This window comes from Mauremys mutica, chromosome 2, assembly GCF_020497125.1.
Source record: "Mauremys mutica isolate MM-2020 ecotype Southern chromosome 2, ASM2049712v1, whole genome shotgun sequence".
NCBI lineage: Eukaryota > Metazoa > Chordata > Testudines > Geoemydidae > Mauremys > Mauremys mutica.
Window position 1 is genome coordinate 188,554,209 of NC_059073.1, and position 21,809 is coordinate 188,576,017.

A 21,809-nucleotide genomic window follows, 5' to 3' on the forward strand; every position below is an offset into this window, starting at 1 on the left:
ATGACCACTTCAGCACTATCGTCATCTGCAGACTTTTCCATATCCACAAAACAAATGATCATTGTCATTTGTTCAACATAACTCACATCTGGTGTACAGTCCAGTATCATTTAAAAGTATTTTGCAGAATGGGCAGCTTCTACAATTTTCTTTAATAGCATTTACTAGGATTTGAATCAGTTCATTCTGCATATTTTTTCCTAAGTAATGAACTTGTGTTTAATGATCAGTTATTTTTTGTAGATTCTCCTTCATGACTGGATCAAACAAAGCAAGGTATTCAACGCATTTTAAAAAGTTTCCATTATCTGGAGTGTATAATTTTTTATTTCTACCATGGCCACGGAATGCTAAATTTTGCCAAATGAGAACTCTCATTAAAGCAATCAGGTGCTCTAATATTTGTTGCCAATATTCTTCTTTTTCCTTGGTCACGTGTAAATTTTCTTCATAGATAGTTTTTCCTATCAAATTCAAGTTCTTTCCAATTTTGAAAACATTACAAATGTTCCATACTTCTTTCATGTGAAGAGATCATTGAAGAGATGTTTTTCCAGTCCTTCAAACCATTTTCAGTAAGTGATGTACTAATTGCTCAATTTCTAAACAACTTGCAGCAAAAGCAAAACACCGAGTCCTTCAACACTGAATATTGTAACCAGTTTCGATGAATTTCTTCCCCATTAATGAGTTTCCTGTTGTAATGCTGTGCAGAGAATTTTCTTTCATTTCCATCCTTAGGGAAGGGAAATTCATGAACTTGTTCGGGTCCATGTTCCACGAGAATTTGCCACACACTGTTGTCACATCTGGCCCATGAAGCTGGGTCCCCATACTGTAATTTGTTTGCAACTTCCTCATCCTTTCATCCTTCCTACTTCATTTACTTCAATTTCTGCATGTGTCTCTGAAGGTGAATAAATTTTCTCCACTTCCATATCAGTCTGATGCTGTGAGCTGCCTTCATCTCGAAGTAATATACCTTCATCTTGATGTTCCAAACTGCTTCCATGCGGATGTGAGCTAACCCCCTCTCCAAGTAAAATTCCTTCATCTGGATGCTGTGAACTGCTTCCATCATTATTTGGATTAAAGAGAAGATATTTCAGGAAGGATCCCTGCTGTTTTGCTTGATCCTTTTCCTTCTCAACCTTTCATTTATGATACTCAGCTCCTGAGGGTTTTCTCTTTCCTCTTTCTGCCATGGGGCATTTGAATATTGTTATGTACTGTGCTCCCTACTGTAAGCATTATAGCGTTAAGGATGGCTGACACACACACCACATGGTTGCAGCCATCCCACACATCTTTGCTTAAAGGTTCAATGACTAGTAACATACACTCACATACCTATTAAAACAGTTAGTTACAGTGTTTACATGGAAACAAAATGACCTTTTTCAACATTATAGTCCGATACTGGTTGTTTGGAAAGTAATCCCCTTCCTCACAGTTACCCACTTGGAGTGTGATGTCATCACTTTCATAGTCTATTAAGCATTAACGCTATTACTTTTCTTTTATGGACCTTATTTATTACATGTGAACCAGTTATAACAAAGAAAAGTTCATAATTATACAGCCCAATAATAATGCTTAAAGATACTCACATTTTGGATTTATAATGCCAAAAGACGTTATTCTTTATTCTTTGGCACCAAGAAACACAATTTTCCATAGTATTCACTCGATTCTTAACCATCTACCTGTGACATGTGTTAAAATGACCATTTGACATGTATCAACTCTGCTCTACATGAATTTCCAGCTATGCGACCTTGATATATATTCAAGTTAGGTGTCACTAGCATTGCAGCTCTTTCCACTGATGGATGTGTTTCATTGTGGCTGAGTTATTACTTATCAAAATTGTGAGTGGGTCATCTTGACCCTATGTCACAAATTGAAAAAAAATGCTGAAATATTATTTATTTTTGCAGTAAATAAAAAAATTGACATATTAATAAATTCTCAGAAATGTAGATAAATGAATTATAATTCATATTCCCTCTGTACATGCTCAGGAATTGATATAATGACATATTCGTTATTTTATTTGTGTTTTTTTTCATCGTTTTCATTTTTTGTTCATTTGTTTTCATTTGATTTTTTCCTTGAATTTGGTGCCCCATTTAACTTGGCACTCTAGGCAACTGCCTAGTTCACCTGTATGGACGGGCTGCCTCTGGCTATAATAGACTTGCATGCTCTGTGGATCAGGTGCAAAGGAGGACATGTAACGTGCACTGAGCAGTGGCTTACATAAAGAAATATCTATTTTTATCTGTTTTAATTTTTGTCTTTTCAATTTGTTTGCTGGCACCTTGTATTATGGGAAAGGGCAAATAAGATCATGCTATTGACCTTCTCTGTACACTTCATTATTTAATATACCACTATGATATCACCTCAGTCATCTCTCTGAAGAGTCCTACTTTCTTTAATTTGTGATGTTTTCTACTGCTTCTGGCCTGGGGTCGCTTAGTATTGTAAAAATTCCTAATGGTTTCTCCTAATGTTTGTACATTTTTGGAGGGTATACTAGTCCACAGTTTAATTTTCAAGAACATCAACACATTTATTTTTAGTTAATGATAAAAAATGTTAACAAATCAGTCTTGAGTTTAGCGGTGTAGTTCATTCCCTCAAGTATTCCAGCAGTAGAGTCCAAATCTCATAAATTAATTTCTGTTATAATCAGCTACTAAAGAAAAAAGTTAATTCAAGGTTATTAATAAAATTCCTGGGAGAAACATGCAAAAATTATTCTTGTCTCTAATCAAAACATTTTAATTTAAAATGTTTCAGACTCTTTTCACATTACATTTAGAAATCCCACATAAAACCTTCCATACAAGATTATTAAGATGTTTGTCCTCTAATGTCCTTCATGATATGATCCTTAATTCCTGCCTTTTAGAATATTTAACCTAAATGACAACTAGAATACACGCTAGCATGCAACAACAAAATGCCCACCTTTCTGATGATTTTGATAGGATATGTTTGATTTTTTTTCCTCCTTCATGTTCCGGACTGCCACCCATTTAGCTATGATCTGAAGCTACTCTAAATTATACCAGGAATCCTCGCCCACCTTCAGAATCAGTGGGACATAAAGACACTTTTGTCCCTATCTCTGGAGCTGCACATGCAAATGCAAATTTGATGCAGTCTACAATCAGGGCTAATATTTTGTAATGATTCAGAATCATGAGGCTGTGCAAACTATTGGCGTATGTCAGGGGTTGGCAACCTGCGGCACGTGTGCCAAAGGTGGCACACAAGCTGATTTTTAGTGGCACTCTGCTGCCAGCTGGGGTCCCGGCCACCAGCCCTGCTCAGCCCACTGCTGGCCTGGATGGACAGAATCAGGGCCATCCTTAGGCATATGCACCATACGCAGCTGCGTAGGGCACCATGAAATTTGGAGCAACAAATTGCCACAAATTCCATGGTGCCCTAGGCAGCTGCGTGTTGCATATGTGGCAGCAAAAGCCCCAGTGATCTGCCCTATCCCTTGGCCGTGCACCCTGCAAGGGGCAGGGCCGTCCCTACGGGGGTGTGGGACCCAGGACAACTCTCTCCGCCCTGCCGCTTACCTTTCCCACCTGCTCCTCCCCCATTCCACCTCTTCCCCCAGCGACCCCACACTCACCGGCAGCATCAGGAAGCAGAGCAACCTGGCCCCAGCCTGCTCTACTCTGCCAGCTCCCAGCCGCAGTGCTCTGCTTCCCGCCGCCGGTGAGTGCGGGGAAAGGATCGCCCCCGACACGGGCAGCAGAAAGAGGAACAGGGGCGGCTCTAGGTTTTTGGCCGCCCCAAGCAGTCATGCCCGGGAGGCGCCCCCGAGCCGCGGGAGCAGCGGACCTCCTGTGGGCATGACTGCAGAGGGTCCACTGGTCGCGCGGCTCGGCTGGACCTCCCGCAGCTGCGGGCGGTTCGCAGGTCCGGCGGCTCCGGTTGAGCTGCCGCAGTCATGCCTGCGGGAGGTCCACTGGAGCCGCCGGCCGAGCGTCCCCTCCGCAGTCATGCCTGCGGCAGGTCCGCTGCTCCCGGGGCTCCGGTGGACCTCCCGCAGGCATGACTGCGGCAGGTCCGCCGGCCCAGCCTGCCGCCCCCCCGGGAAAGGGCCGCCCCAGGCAGGTGCTTGCCCCGCTGGGCTCTGGAGCCGGCCCTGAAGAGGAAAGACGCGGCCCCAGCCCTCTCTGCTTCCCTTGCCCCGGCCCCAGCCATGTCGATAGGGTTGGGGAAAGGCCGCCCCTGACTCTCACTGGCTGTGGGAAGCGGAGCGCCGCGGCTGGGAGCTGGCGGAGCAGAGCGGGCTGGGGCCGGGCTGTTCCTCTTCCCGCTGCTGCTGGTGAGTGGGGGTGGGAAATCCCTTCCTCTAAGCCCCCTCCCCCAAGTGACACGGCTGGGGCTGGTGCGAGGGAAGCGGAGCAGACTGTTTTTGGCCCCCTGCTAATCCTCCGGGCCACTCTGGGCCTGTGGAGCCCTCAAAAGTGGCCCCTGACACCGCCTGCCTTCCCTACCCTGGGGAGGGAGGCCTGGGGCTCCACACAGCCTCCCCCCATGGGTGGGCGGGGGGGGGGGCTGCATAGGGCACCCAAATGGCTAGGGACGGCCCTGGACAGAACCCCAGGCCAGCAGCAGGCTGAGTGGGACCGGTGACCGGGACCCTGGCTGGCAGGGACTGGCGGACGGAACCCCAGACTGGCAGCGGGATGAGCCACTCAGCCCACTGCCGTTCTGGGGTTTCGTCTGCCGCCCCAACTGCTGGTCTGGGGTTCTGTTCACTCACCCCTGTAAATGTAAAATATATTACTGGCACGCAAAACCTTAAATTACAGTAAATAAATGAAGACTTGGCACACCACTTCTCAAATTTGCCAACCCCTGGATTATGTAATTATGTGACTTTATATAGTTCTCCTCCTCCCTCTCCTTTCCCTTCTGAGGGCCATATCTTGGATTAAACTGTAGAATCTTCCTCTGTGTATATTCAGCAGTGGGGGGAAACAAGCATCTAGTAATGATTTCAAACACAATTTAGGTAAAAGATTTGATTTAAAATATTGATAAAAATGTCTAGAGAACTTTAACAAAAAACAGGGATATGGGTTCATTTTGAGCCCTGTAAAATGGAAATAGTTTCAAAATTCCCAGCAAAATTGTTTCCCCCCCCCACACACACACATTTTTTGACCAGCTTTACTGGGCCTGACTGTGGCTAATCATGCACAGATACACAATTGCTGGTAAGTGTGTGGAGGAGAAAAGGCTTAGGGGCAAGCACTAACCTTTTCTTGCTCTGCTTATAGACACCAAATAATTGTGCAAGTCTAGCAATCAGCTTGGACTGAGGGGTAGAAGGGTTAGGTACATCAGAGGCCTTATTCTAACTGTCCTTCCATACCAGTTAGTAGAGTGTTAATTCCACCTTCCCTGAACACTAAAAGTGTGGGTGGTAAATAAATGTGCATCCTTTTAAAAGGGGGGCAGAGTACCCACCCCAGCATACATTCCTCAAGTAGTCCCAGGAGACCTCTGGGTGAGCCTAGCCAATATACCTTCAGGAAATTCCATCTGCGTACATCCCCTCTGCAACCCTACACCACACAGTGGCTTAAAAACCTCAGTGTAGCCCACTGCATTTTATATAAGATGACTCTCTGGTAACAAATACTTAACAAAAAAACACATTATCTGATAAAAATGTATGAGGCCAATCCTATTCTGTGAGCTCTTTGTGCCAGTCCTAGCTTCCCTACCATGTCTATTATCTGGCAGGGTTTTTTTTTTGCTTTTTCATTATAAAAGAGAAAAGGCAACGGGAATGACTTCTCTGCCATACTATTAAGGCACTCATTACATTCTGGGATTGAGGTTAATATATATCCAGAGGAAAGTTCATGTAATCAAATCATTGTCAAATAGTACCTTTATAATATGGTCCCAGCATGGTTAGAATTTTTTTACAAATTGAACATAATTGAAGCATGGTTGAAATTGAAGAAATGATGTTTGTATTTTGCCTTGGTCATATTACACCCCTGTCACTTTTCATTAGTGGAAGAGAACTGTGCTGAAAGCATTTTAATATTACAACTTATGCAAGTTGCTTCCTAGTCAAAGTTTGATGCTGTGGTAGAAGGACTGCTTTAACTTTACTGCCCGTTCTACAGATTAGTCTTCTCCGTACACAGCCTATTCTCTTATTTTGAATTTATCCATGCAGCCTAGGAAATTCAAGGTTTATATGTGGTTCATAGAGCCTACATATAACACCTTGCTTGTTTTTCTACATGTGAAATGCTTGGCTTTGTGGGTGGTGGAGTTAACACCACTTTCATACATGGTCAGTGGGTGAAACTTGCTTTTTATCTGATCCTGCTGCAGGTTCAAATCCAAACTCAGAATGAAAATGTGTTCTTATTCTAAAATTTATAAATGTAGTGCCTTCATTTAATATATCAGATTCTCCACTTCCTCCTTGCAGAACTCACAAAGTCCTTCATAGATATTAAACTATTTTTAGTTGGCTGTTTCAGAAACAGGTGATACTGAACAACAGTGTGCTTTTTTATTGGTTTGTTTCCATGTCTGCCACTTAAAGAGCAATGAGACATTACTGTTTGATATTGCCTGAGGACAATAATTTGCAAACAATATGCTTGATGAGGTGTTTTATTTACATGAAATGAATAATATCATAAAGCAAAGATTTTTTTCTCCCTTCTTTGGATTTGAACCTAATTTCAAATTTACAGAAGCTTGTCCTTTTCAAAATCTGTTCACTGGCTGCAGGATTTTCATTATGCTGGAAAAATTTTTTAAATGATTTGGCAGTGACTGATGTTGACAAAGAAATTTAATTTCATCACTGCTTTATTTCTGTGAAGTTAATGACATAGTGTTTTAAGATTTCAGTGCATATGGAGAGAGAGAGAAATCCAATAGATTCACTAATAATAAGAATAATACTTGGCTCTTACTTAGTTCCTTTAATACAAGGATTTCAAAGAACTTTGCAAAGATAAGCATAATTATTCCCAATTTACATAAGTATAGAGCAGTTAGGTGATTTACTCAAGCTCCTATCAAAATAAAAGCAGTGGCAGAGCTGGCCAAAGTACCAGGTTTCCTAACATCCAGACTACTGCTCCAATCACTTCCTCTCTTGGGATTGAAATTTTGATAATGGTTATTGTATTCAGGGTAGAGTTCTGCTTGATAGTTTTGGTATTACATAGAATTGATGAGCAGGAATGAATTATAGAATCATAGAAATGTATGGCTGGAAGGGACAGGAACAACTTTCATGATATGTTGAAAGATAATCATGCATGCAAGGAATGAAACTCCAGTCATGTGATGATAGAGGCTGTTTCCTTGCACAGACTACTTTTCATCTTGTTCGCTAAGACCTTTTAGACACCTCATGATGACAGTGTATTGCATTTTTACTGAAAACACACTTCTCCACTCACATGCCCAATGCAAATCACTGGGATGCCTGATCTCTTGATGCTTAAGACCCAAAGCTGCCTGCATGTTGAGAAACATTTGATGATTGGGTGGCTCCGCAAAGACATTTCTCAAATACATTTAGACAGCCCACCTCATTACGACATTACAGCACACCATGATGACAAGGCTGAGTTTGAGTGCCATGCAATGTACATAGATTGAAAATGGATGGTTTTCTTTCATTCACTCTGTAACCCCAGCTACATGTCCTGACATCACAGAAGCATCAATATAAGATTGAGCAACTATCAGCACATTCTGCAGTCCACTCGTCTCCAAAACTGTCTTCATGGCCATATAAATGCCATTTGCATTTTGGGAAGATGAGCAATTGATGAAGGACAGGAACTTTTCTTTAATCTATAGGTTTTTTGCATACCTGATACAAACTGAAAGTTGCTCTGTCTTAAATGACCTGGTTTCATCTGCAATTACACACCAAAAAAAAAAAATTGCCTGTGCAATTTCTTTGCAAACCAAATCTGCAGCACTTCATTTTGAAATTCAGGGCTTGTGTAATTAAAATAACTTGCCTGCATTTTCTTGAAAGTTTTGTGAGACTTTGAAAAGCAATCACAAAATTCCTGGAAATTCCCTTTCAATTTAGATTCCTTTCCCTCATCATACCCTTGAAAAGCTAATTCAATTTCAAAAGTAACTGGACAATATCACAAACCTAAGTAAGGTAATCCCAGTTTCTCTAAATGGTAATTTTATTACTTGCCAAAAGCTTCACTTCTGCTGATCCAGTTTCTTTTGCTATGTTTGAAGCATTGCCACTTTTCCATACATGAACCCTGGAAACGGCATGGTTAGACAATTCTTCAGAGATTTTCTTCTAATCTTGCAAGCCTGTTTCAGAGTGGACGTGACAACAGGGAAGCAGTATACAGAATCCTGTTGAACAGAATATTCAATCCAAGGTAATTTGTTGTCATGGAAAACTGAAAAAAAGAATGGCTGTGTTTCTCAAATGTCCTCCTTGGAAAATCAGGCAGATGTGGTTGATTAGGCCCATTGCTTTTTTCTTTGAGATCTGTAGGAACGTTAACTCTTTTCACATCATTTTCTGTGATATCTGTGCTGAGAGACCCAGTACTCACTGCATACTTGATACTCATCCACGCCAACATGCAACTACCCTCTTTAATATAGCACTTTCAATGCAACAAGAATATCACCCAACAAGGATATCAGTACACATAATAAAGAATAGCAGGTCTGTATCACTTATGTGTCTGATTTTGTTTGGTAGTGCACATTATATAGCTACTCAGATATTTTGAAAACCATAATATAAATATATATTTTGTGATTAAGTTAGAGATTCTTGAGTGTGTAATCATCAGCTTTGCATTTTGTCTACATCTGGAGTGAATCCTGGCATCACTGAATGAGTTTTGTCATTGACTTCACTGGAGACAGGATTTTACTCCTGAAGCATAATCTGTGAGGATACAGTGTGATTCTCAGTCCCTTTTTATGTACAGCAAGGATGCTATATATTCAGTAACTGTGTGTACACTGTTACAGATATGTGCACTGATTTAGCAAAGCACTTAAACATATGTTTAACTTCAAGCGTGCAAGTAAACCCCATTGATTGCAGCAGGTCTGCTCACTTGCCTAAAATTGAGTACATGCCAGATCAAGACCATAGATATAAATTTTTCATTTATATTCCTACTTTTATCTGGGGGTCAGTGAGTTCCTACCGCAAACTATTTATTAGCACAGTATAATCAAGTGTAATATTCTTCAAAGATGAGCTGTTTCCCAAAGTAGATGATTTTCTCTTCTTTACCCTTCAGTACTCTCAGCAGCTTTTCTGCAAAAAAAAATTCCCTTGTGTTCAGCTGGATAACAATCTGAATGTGTTTAATTGTCTAGATACTAATTTTCTTAAATACATCTAGATCACAGATTTCTTTTGAATCTCAACCAACCAACATGCCATTCAGAACTCAGCTGTAATGAAACCGAGTTTTTTTGAAACAGTGAAAACAAAACATGCCAATTCACTTCAGCTGGCTCAGCCTCTTCACTAACAGATGAGAGCAAAATAAATCCAGTTTAATTTCATTTCTGACAAACAGTTTTCTTTCTTGTTTTACCTGACACGTTAAAATCACATTTCTCATGAACAGCACCATCCTCTCTGTGTGGTGGCTATTTTAACCATTTCTCCACAATGTCCCTGCCTGCAGGTATATGGGATCTTGGGGAGCAATAACCACACAGGTGGGGTGCCAATTAATTTCTTTATTAAAGGAAAAAGGAAGTGGTGGGAATTTAACAATGAAATACGATGGGATGGGGTGTATAGGGTGTTTACAATAGACAATGATGGGGGGGGTTCTTATTGAACAGTGTAAGGGGTTCTAACAGTGGGGTACAGTAAGTGGGGTTTAGCACAATGGGATACAGTACAGTTAATAAGCAACTCAACTTTATATAGGAACAACTCTAGATACAGTGTGGAATGTAAAACATACCAAAAGGAGATGCAAGACAAACTGGTAGCTTCTATATAGAATGGTCAACAATCTTAGATAGAATGTATTAAGTGGTTAGTGGCCTTATACACAATGTAACACAATAGTATTAATGCAAATACAAAGTATATCAGAAAGATGGAGGCAACCAATGGGGTGTTATAATTACAAGTAAAATGTGAATCACAGTGCAATAATACAATATGGGTGATAAGTGAAATTATGCAATGTAGAAAATTACTGACTTAATTTGTGAGGCTGTGATAGCAAGAGTGTACCCAAAGGCTGGGTCAAGAAACAGGAGGGGGGGAGGTGAATGATAGTGGCAACTGATGAGAGGTGCAGCTGCAAGCAGCGAGAGACTCTGAAGCCCTGCGGGGTAAGGACAACGGAGTAGTGTTGGTCGGGGGGGGGGAAGCAGCAAGGGGTTTGGGAAGTTCAGAGGGTGATGCAGACGCGGGGGAAAAAGCAGCAAAGGGTTTGAGAAGTTCAGAGGGTGATGCAGGCACGGGGGAAAAAGCAGCAAGGGGTTTGGGAAGTTCAGAGGGTGATGCAGACGCGGGGGAAAAAGCAGCAAAGGGTTTGAGAAGTTCAGAGGGTGATGCAGGAGTGGGGGAAAAAGCAGCAAAGGGTTTGAGAAGTTCAGAGGGTGATGCAGGTGCAGGGGAAAAAGCAGCAAGGGGTTTGAGAAGTTCAGAGCGTGATGCAGGAGTGGGGGAAAAAGCAGCAAAGGGTTTACAACCGGGAGACACGGAGAAGTACACAGAGGGGGAGATTGGAGCAGCAAAAACCTTATCTATCCTCTAACTTAATTAAACTTATATAAAATGACAAGCAGCTTATACAAAGTAACAAAACAGGTACAGAATACAACCAGGCAATGGCTTTTTAAATCTATCTTAACCAACGACTAGGCAAAACAACAAATATCACAATTCTAAGCAAAACTATAACAAGCAACTATACGGAGCAACAAAACAACAAACTATAGCAAGACAGGTGAAACTTACAAGCTTTACAATCTTAACAAACTATGACTTATTAAACTAAAAAAACAAAACCTATGGTGCACCTTATGCTATGGGGAAGTTACAGAGGGCAGAGTGGTATGTGCCCAGGATACAGCTCCCAAGGCAGCCACCAAGGAAGCTAAGGGATGGTGGCTGCAGCAGTGGATACAGCTGAAGGCAGTGAGCCCGAGGCAAAGCCCACAGGAGCAGAGCTTAGCAGCGGCACAAACTTATTTTTTAGAGTTTAAGAGAGGTTTTAAGACACAGACCAAGGTTTAGCTTGAGTCTGTGTGCTGGGGAGACAGAGCCAGCAGCTAAAATAATAAAATAAAAGTATAGAAAGTTTCGCAGAGGGATTCTTACCAGTCCCCAAGGCAGCAGCAAAGGCAGAAGCAGCAAGAACATCAGAAGGCTCAGTACGGTCTTGATAATCAGGAGATCTCTCAGGCAGCAATTCGTTCTTCGTGGGGTGGGCGTTAAAAACGGGGATACGCTCAAAAATAAAACGAGAGTGGAGAAAGGACCCCCAGAACCCCTGGCTGATCAGACCAGGCAGCAATGCAGGAACCTTTCTAAAGTCTGTTCAGAAAATGTCTGGTTATAAAGGCAAACTTAGGCAGCTTCCCGCCAGTAACTCTGATTGGTTCCCCTTCTCACAGGGAGGAGAGAAGGCAGGGAAAAGACTGCAGGTAGGCATAGAACATGTCTGGGCAAGTACTGAGCCCCCAGGTATGACTCATATGCTCAGCTATTTGGCCTTTAGGTCTTGCAGCTCTGGACATTGCCTACCCTACACCAAGCCCAGGTTTAACAAGGTGATAACAGGACTAACCCTTTGAACAGGGCAGTGATCCCTCTTAGCACGCAGCACAAGTGGCCATCCCTTTGAGAAGGGCAATGGCTCTTGTTAAACAACTTAAGGGGCCCTCCACAAATTCTCAGTTAAACGATACAGCTACCCACTGGAGTGTTTAAATAATTTTGATTAAACCATTTGGTCAGTTCTTCCATAAAAGTTTACAATAACTAGGATTTTTTTCTAGGTAGAATAAAAATTCTTGCCTTCTTTCAGAACAGAACTGTAGACTTGGCCTCTTTATGCCATGTTTCTAGTAAAGATGTTGAGCCAATTTTTTTTTAACATGCTACATAAATTGCACTTTCAAATCATGTATTCACACGTACAGGAAAAAGAATCACTGGTGTCTCTAAAATGGGTGTGTGTGTGTGTATAATTACCCATTTAGTATATCTAAATCTTTGTGTGCGTGCAAATATAACCCAAATGTAAAGCTCAGAGTGTGTTATTTGGCCCTGTGCCTGTTGCAGCTCTCAATTTCAGAATCTGTCTCTGAAGTTCTAGCTGTCGTGATTCATGTTTCGAGAACTGGAGGGCCCTGATTTTGTTCCTAGTAGATTGGCCAAGATGGTGGTCATCATACAAGTATGCGAGCATTGGATGTGCTTGTGAATTTTGCAGGTGGAAATTAGGAAACCAGCTTTGAAAATAAACTTAATTCAATGTATACAGTCACAAAACTCCTGAGATCTTCAAATCTCCTAACATTTTAAAACATTTCATTTCCATTAGATTTTTAATATATCTCCTCCCATACACATATTTAGGCAGTGTTTCAATTAACTTGTCCCCAAGATATGAATTGCCAATTTGGGTTTTAAAGTCCTCTCCAATGTTTCCATCTCTGTCTGAACTCAGTAGTAAATTGGTTCAGGACCTATGTTCAAAGTGTAGAAGAATATGTAGATTTGGGCTGATATAGTTGGGGCTTTAATAGTCCCAGCTAGATTTAGTAATCAATGAAGAGAAGTATTGCCTTATAGAAGTGCTAGCTCAGCCTCATGGTGGATTGCTCCAATATGGGCAGTGCATGGCCCGGGTAGACAGGCTGTGTGCTGGGAAGATCAATGGAGGATAAGTGACATGGAAGTATTATTCACTCTGTTCTGCAGAGTGGCAGAGAAGTTGTTTCATGATTTAAGTATACTCAGAGGCAAATGCACTTCTTTGCCCTGCAGAGAAGTGGCTGATACATATGCAGAGTCACACATCATCCAGCACCTCTCCCAGCTCACTCCACTGGCACGGTGTGCAGGAAGTCCCCGTGGATCACTGCTCCCCAAAGTACAGAGAGTGCTCTGCATGCAGTGGAATTAGTGTGGTCTCCTGAAATCCTGGAGCCACACAAGTCCCACTGTGTCCAGGGTCCTTTGCTCCCTTGCAGGGCTGAATGAGAATCAGTTGACTCACTTATATAGTGAGATCAACATTAACAACCTAAAAATATACCACATATGCACACAATGTGAAGCAGTTAATGTTGGTTTGAGATCTTTAATTTATTTTCATGTCTTGACTTTTTATTACTCTTATTAAATACCTAGCTGTTATATAGCACTTTTTTCATCAGTAGATGTCAAAGCACTTAATCTCAGGGTATGTCTACACTACGGGACTATTCCGAATTTGCATAAACCGGTTTTGTAAAACAGATTTTATAAAATCGAGTGCGCGCGGCCACACTAAACACATTAAATCGGTGGTGTGCGTCCATGGTCCGAGGCTAGCGTCGATTTCTGGAGCGTTGCACTGTGGGTAGCTATCCCGTAGCTATCCCATAGTTCCCGCAGCCTCCCCCGCCCCTTGGCATTTCCGGGTTGAGATCCCAGTGCCTGATGGGGCAAAAATCATTGTCGCGGGTGGTTCTGGGTACAGCCTCACCCCTCCCTCCCTGAGCAGCAGACAACCGTTTCGCGCCTGTTTTTGCTTGGTGAACTGTGCAGACGCCATAGCACAGCAAGCATGGACCCTGCTCAGCTCAATACCGCAATCGTGAATGTTTTAAACACCTTGCGCACTCCCGTGCAGTCCATGCTGGGGCTCTTTTACGATTCTCAGGAGACTGCATTGTTAACTGTGCTGATGAGCTCCTAAAACCGATTTAAACGCCTAGTGTAGACCAGGCTTCAGAGTGCTTAATATAAGAATTCTTTTAAGTTAATCTTTGAAAGCATATGCATAGTAAACCTTAGAATATTTGTGCTTACAATTAGTGCCAAACAGCAAAGATGTGTAGGATTGTTTTTTTGTATAAGATTAAGGAATGGATCCCACATTTTAACGGGCTTCTCTGTCGTAATTTCTGTACCATTGAATACTATCTCTTAAGAGTCCCTAAGGGTAAGATACATTGTGAATTCCTTCATGGAAATTAATTCCTTTCCTTCTAACATGCTATATTTCTAGCTTGCCACCTTAGCAGTTCTTTAAGAAGCCTCTCAAACACAGAATGTCTGATGATATGAACATATGAGGTTCCAAACTTATCTTTTCTCTCCATTATCATTTCAATTACTGATGATATTTCCCCTCAAAGTTGTAACTCCCTTCCCATCCCAGAATATGTTTGTTCAGCTTCTACAATTTATTTTCTCTCAGACTAAGCTCACCCATGTTGGCAGGTGAACTGTAGAATATATTAAGTATTTTAAACAGCATTTGCTTAAGTACTCTATTAGATAATCTGAGTATTCAAGACTTCATTGAGACCAGAATGTCACCCCCTCTTTGCTTTATAACTTTTCTCTCAAAATTTTACCCAGTGTCTTTCGATGTGTGGAAAGTGTAGGTCTTTCCCCCAGATAAACTATTGGGGTAATTCTTATGCCTATTTGTATATATTGTAGTAATTCTATGGAATACATAGTATTCCCACCATCATTACTTCTCAGCAGGAAAAGCCGGGGAGAACAAATGCAACCCCCACAAGCTCAAAGGTGGGGAGGTTGTCTGGTCAAGCAGGCTCCTTTAAGGGTTCCCCCATCTTTCAAGTTGGGTGAACAGGAAAGGAGCGGGCCATTACATGAGCTAGCTGGAGGAGCTCAGGTAATCCCTTTCCTGCTGTGCACCAGGGAAAAGTACATATGCCGTGTCCTGCCAGACAGAGGCCCCTCTTATGCCCAAAATTGGGCTTAGGAGAAGGTATCCCCTAAGTAAGCTGGGGAAAGGGTTTAGGGTTCTTAAAGTCTGGAACAACAAGACAACCCCCCTTTCCCTACTCCTTAACCCTTGTGTAAAGGAAGACTCTTTGGTACCAGCGACAGGCTGGGACTAGGTTTAGAGCGGTGGTATGCTGACAGCAGCCATCTAGTAGGTGGAAACAAATGAGGAAGGAATAATGACCTACACTGTATGATTTATTACTAGATAGTCCCCAGATGAGTGAAGCTAATAAAGTTGCAAACTAATCAAATGCCATTCCTTACATCTTGTCTTTTTTCCTGCATGTCTAGTAGGCTTGGCAACATGACCTTTATGACAGTGGTTTCAGTGCTCTGTCAAATCTACAGGTTAAGCAAGTACTGCAGTCAATAACTACTCATGGAGAATGCCTTACCTCCATGTCTTTTGTGTTTAAACCAAGAACCCTCAGATGGGCCTCGCGGCCAACAAATCATAGAGAGGTCATCTCTGAGGTAACCAGGAAACAAGCTGATGGCCCCTGCTGATTTCAGGCACTGGTATAGTGTCAGTTCATTTTTATCCTTATTAGTCTTGGCAGTCATCATAATATTTTTATTTGGAAGATTGCTGAACATAGCTGGACAACTTGTTCAGTGTCTTCAGTTAAAAATGATTTGTTTCATTCTTAATATGGAATTCCCAACATCAAACTCTATGAATATAGGTTTCAGAGTAGCAGCCATGTTAGTCTGTATCCACAAAAAGAACAGGAGTACTTGTGGCACCTTAGAGACTAACAAATTTATTTCAGCATAAGCTTTCGTGGGCTACAGCTCACTTCTTCGGATGCATAGAATGGAACACACAGACAGAAGATATTTATACATATAGAGAACATGAAAAGGTGGAAGTACGCATACCAACTGTAAGAGTCCAATCAATTGAGATGAGCTATCATCAGCAGGAGAAAAAAAACCTTTGAAGTGATAGTTGAGATGACCCATAGAAGGTGTGAGGAGAACTTAACATGGGGAAATATATTCAATTAGTGTAATGACCGAACCATTCCCAGTCTCTGTTTAAACCTAAGTTAATTGTATCTAATTTGCATATTAATTCAAGTTCAGCAGTCTCTCTTTGGAGTCTGTTTTTGAAGTTTTTTTGTTGCAAAATTGCCACCTTCAAGTCTGTCACTGAGTGGTTAGAGAGGTTGAAGTGTTCTCCCACTGGTTTCTGAATGTTATGATTCCTGATGTCAGATTTGTGTCCATTTATTCTTTGTGTAGAGACTGTCCGGTTTGGCCAATGTACATGGCAGAGGGGCATTGCTGGCACATGATGGCATATATCACGTTGGTAGATGTGCAGGTGAATGAGCCCTGATGGTGTGGCTGATGTGATTAGGTCCTATGATGGTGTCACTTGAATAGATATGTGGACAGAGCTGGTATCGGGCTTTGTTGCAAGGATAGGTTCCTGGGTTAGTGTTTATGTTATATGGTGTGCGGTTGCTGGTGAGAATTTGCTTCAGGTTGGGAGGCTGTCTGTCAGCGAGGACTGGCCTCTCTCCCAAGATCTGTGAGAGTGAGCGATCATCTTTCAGGATAGGTTGTAGGTCTTTGATGATGCGCTGGAGAGGTTTTAGTTGGGGACTGAAGGTGACGGCTAGTGGAGTTCTGTTATTTTCTTTGTTGGGCCTGCCCTGTAGTAGGTGCTGTGCTGTTTGAATGTCAAATTTATTTATAGAAGTTTCTGAATCCACAACTGCTTTTCCCCTTGGGTATATATATTGTCATTGTCCGTCCATTCTGTATCAGGTTTTTACTGGACACCATCTGAAAAAAAATACCTATATAGATGTTCACTCTGTGATCTGGATTCAGCAGAGTGCAGCAGAAGTACTCCACTTGACGGAGCAGGGACATGTGTATATTAGGAGAAATAGTTTGCCTGTATATACAGTATCCTGAAGATTCTTATGGATCATTGGTTGCCAGCTCCCCTACATGGTCCATTAATGTTCAAGGTACATGCTGCACATTTCACGTTGGTAGATAAAATACTGAAATATCATTTCAAGCTGGCATTTACCCTGAGGTAATGCAAGTAATTGGAACAAATACTTTGTACCCTGCAAAATGACTGATGGTAGTATCAGGGACTGAATCATAATTTCCTCCAAACACCCCCATCAGATCCTCTACAGTTGTTAGCAAGTGTTTGATAGATGATTAATTGCTGGTTTATTCTTGCTTGAAATGCTTGGACTGCAAACCCACCTGCTGTAAGTTTTGTATATTATACAACCGACAAGCCCCTTCTCAGCTTCTTTTTACTTCAAAAACAAAACTTAACAAAGACTTAAAGAAACTAACATACTATTTTTTTCTCATTTTTGTTGCATTCTTACTGACACCAGCAAAGGGAAGCTGTCAGCATGACATACCCTGAAGAAGACTATTATTAAGAATTGAGAGTGGTGAAGGCTGCCAAAATGAGTAGTACAGACCCATAAAAGGATAGATCAGTGGAGTAACTTTCAAAAATCTTCCAGAATGTGAAGAAAAATGGAAATAAAATTGAAGTATAAGTAGAGTTTGTATTTCAAAACAATGTTAATACTTTGTACTGCATGCAAGTCCATGAGAAGGGTAAATATGTGCATTTTTCCAATATGCAGATTTTCATGTATCTATTCAATCAAATCCTTCATTTTTTAAATTATGAAGAATGAGATGAATGATCTGAATCTTTTGTTTTGGGGTGGCATTAGTTACAGTTGACTTTAGACACCAGCCTGGCCATTTCAGAAAAGTTCCGTAATGTAATTTCAAACATGATCTACCACTGCCGTTTAAAAAGGATGCTTCTTTAAACAGAGCTTTGTCAATATGTTTTAATTAGTAATGATGTTAGTCTGAAGTTTTCAGTGTTAAACAAAAAACAAGAAAAAGAAGAATTAACTCTTAAAAACTGCAGGTCCAGATCCTCATCTGAAGTCAATGTGGAAATATACCAGCAGAATATCTGGCCATCAGTATTTTAGACCATTGCTGTCATGTTTTTCATAAGGAATCTTTTTTTTTCTTTTTTTGCACTCTATACACATGAATTTTAGTCTCTAGTAAAACTTGCATACAGACATATGATACTCTAGAGAAACTAGCCCAGTGTAAATATCCCCAGACAACCTTAACACCAGCTGACTGAAGATTTTTGAGAGTACATACAAGAAACTTTAGGGTGAAAACCATTATAGGAGTTTTGTATTTATCAAAAAACAACCCACCTAACATTCTATTTCTTCACACTGAATTGTTGTGGGTAGGTTGTTACTCCAAACTTTTCTTATTGTTGGTGCAGCATAAGATGGCTTTTATCCAGCTGTTTAACATAAATAGATAGAACTGAGAGAGTGCATTTCAGCCAGGTAACTTGCTCTAGTTAAGATCTTTTCTTCCTACTTAACAGGGCTTTTTGGATTGCACCCAGATTACCTTGGCTGTCTGAGAAGTTTTGCAAATGAAGCAATCGTTAAATGGTCTGTAGCCATCAGTTAGGGAAGTGATACATGAGGTGTCTTGTATTTGGCTCTATGCCTGAAAGTAAGGTGTTTGCTGCTGTCCCCCAAAAGAAAGCTGCAGTGCTGCCAAAGTACCCATCATTGATTTTTATTTCTGAATGAAACAATACATGTGTATAGAGGCATGCAATCACAAGTCCTGTTAAAATCAAGATGCATTTATTATTGCATGTATAACAAATTCCATATTTTGATAATCATAAAATTGTTTTATTGTATGCCTCTTGTTGCTTATCTGTATGCATAAGTAGATGAGCCATAGAATGCACTTAAAACATTTGAATCCCTCTCAATTTTCTTATTTATAGAAGAGGTCTTTATTTGACTACCTGCCAAAAGTGTTCATGTTTAAGTACAGTATCAGAATAAAAATTGCCACTGAAGTGTATGTCTATTAATGAGACAAAACCAGATTTAGACATGGTTCAAATAGAAGCAACTCTGTTGGCTTCAGTGGAATTACACCCAATTACTCTCTCTTACATTCAGTCCTGGTGTATGTACAAGAAACTACTGGGATAGAATAAAGGGTTGTGCTATTGATTATTTGTGGATCAACTCAGCTGGGGTGAGGGGAAATGGGCTGGGCAGATGAGGGAGAGCAAGACTACACAAAACAGGATGTTGTTTGCAAGCTAAGTTTTTTTCCATGCCAAATTAATTAGCTCAACGTTTTCACAAAGCTTGGTAATTTTTATACTGACTTCAGGTTGAGTTTTTGTATGTTTCCTCCACAGAAGAAATATTGTAATGGATGATTTATAAAACTCTTGAAAACAGGAATTTATAATGAAACTGATAAAACAACTGTAGCTATAGCAAGTGGTGTGATATTTTCTAACTTGGTCAATTCCTGAATCATATAAAAATGCCAGTTTTGCAAACATGGCCATTAATTTGGACAGACACTCAAGCAACTAGTGGCATCATGATGTGACAGTCAGTAAAGTTTTCCCCCCATAACAGCTAGTTAGGCAGCTTAAATAGCTGACAACCACTAGGGGAAATTGGATACCTCAGGGACACAGTAGCCTGAACTTTTGAACTGTCTTGCTTTATGTGTCTTGAGGCAATTGAAGCTAGTCCTGAACTGGTTTTTGCTGAGCAGATTGCTTGCATCCGAAGAAGTGGGTATTCACCCACGAAAGCTCATGCTGCAAAACGTCTGTTAGTCTATAAGGTGCCACAGGATTCTTTGCTGCTTCTACAGAACCAGACTAACACGGCTACCCCTCTGATACTTGCAGGAGTACAGGGTGTGCTACCCACCAAACAAATGCTAACATGACCGAAGCCTGTGTGTGAGTGTGTATAAAAGATTTTTGTTTTTTGTATGGAGTTAGAGTTTTTGTATCTTAGTGCTAAGCTCTCCTTTCTTCTGCAGAATAAAGCAACCTTTCCTTATCCCTGTCTGGCTGTCATTGGCTCTCAGCTAGGCAGACCCAACATTTCGGTGACAGTTTCTGGCGACCCCAGGTGGGACTCTCCTAGCTCGGACATCGGACTCCAGAGGGCTGCGGTGAACTAGGAGCGGCGTCACCAGGGTGTTTAGCCCCTCTTCCTTACTTCACCGCGGCCCCTGGAGTTCGTGTTCTGATAAGGTGAGTCCTAATAGGATAAGGAAACGCTATCTGGTTCTGGTTCTGTTCTGGTTAACCGATTACTGTTTTTCTGCTTTATACATTTGGGCGTTAGATGTGTGGGCGGAACTGAGCCTCTCGTTCGTAATTCCTCAGGGTGGAAGCCATAACGTGCGATGAAGCTCTGAGGTCGAATTGGGATCCTTCTGTCCCGTCCCCTGAAGCGGTCGGTGTAAGTAGAAGTAGAAAATCCTGGATTAGACCATAATTCCCTCTGCTCTCTGTTTAATGATCAGTTTGAGTGTCAGAAGACAGATGGGTGGGTCTCAGCGGAAACCCTCTAAGGATAGCCCTTTGGATTACATGTTAAATAAATGGCCTTTACCCGGTGTTCAGAAAGGAATGTATAGGCGGAAAGCCATTTGACTGTTCTGTGTTGCAGGAGGCTACTGTGGAAATCTCTGGTGTCTCCGCCTCCCATGCCTTTTTGCTAGCTCCGGATTCCCCAGTTAACCTCTTAGGCAGAGACCTGTTGTGTAAATTGCACGCTCAGATCTTTTTTTCAGATGACAGGATCGTCCTCCAGTTACCTCAAACCAACTTCCCCAGCTGTGTGCTGTTCTGACCCAGGCTTCAGAGCACTCGATCCTGCCTGCGGATCCGATCCTACCTGAGCGACTCAGACAGGAGGTAAAAGCCTCCCTATGGGGCACTTTAAAAACAGACTTGGGCACTCTCCAGGCAGAACCAGTGAGTATAATCTTGAAGCCAGGCATTGTAATTCCTCGAATTCGTCAGTACCCCATCCCCCAAGAAGCTCTGCTAGGCCTCCGGAATCTTATCACCACATTCCTGCGGTTGGGAGTGCTAGTTCGCACCAAGTCTCCTTTCAACACCCCCATTCTGCCAGTCAGAAAACCTGACATGGATTCAGAGGGAAAACCAGTATACCAATTTGTTCAAGACTTGCGTGCAGTGAATAAAGTCGTCCAGGCTAGACACAACGTGGTACCTAACCCTCACACTATCCTGACTGCCATTCCAGCAGGTACTGCTTGCTATTCGGTAATAGACTTGTGTAATGCCTTTTTCAGTATTCCCCTAGATCAAGACAGCTGGGATATCTTTGCATTTACATGGACGGATCCAGAGACCGGGAGGGCAGAACAGCTGACCTGGACTCGGCTACCACAAGGATATGTTGAATCACCAACTATTTTCTCCTCTATCCTGACACACGATTTAGCTGATATTAAGCTATCTGGTGGGTCCACTTATCTCTTGTATGTGGATGACGTCCTGGTTTGTTCTCCTGATCAGTGCATCATCAGGAAAAACCTCGACCAGATCCTTCAGATGAGCCCAATCCAAATGCTGACCTGGAATTGTATACAGATGGCTCGGCATGGGTCGTGGAGGGCCAACGAATATCTGGATTTGCAGTATCTACCCAGTTTGAGGTATTACAATCTGCACCCCTGGGACCCTCCACCTCAGCCCAGGCGGCAGAATTGGTAGCCCTCACCCGAGCATGTGAGCTGGCAGCAGGTCAGTCTGTAAACATCTATACTGATTCGAAATATGCCTTTGGCGTTTGCCATGCCACGGGCCAACTCTGGGCAGAGTGGG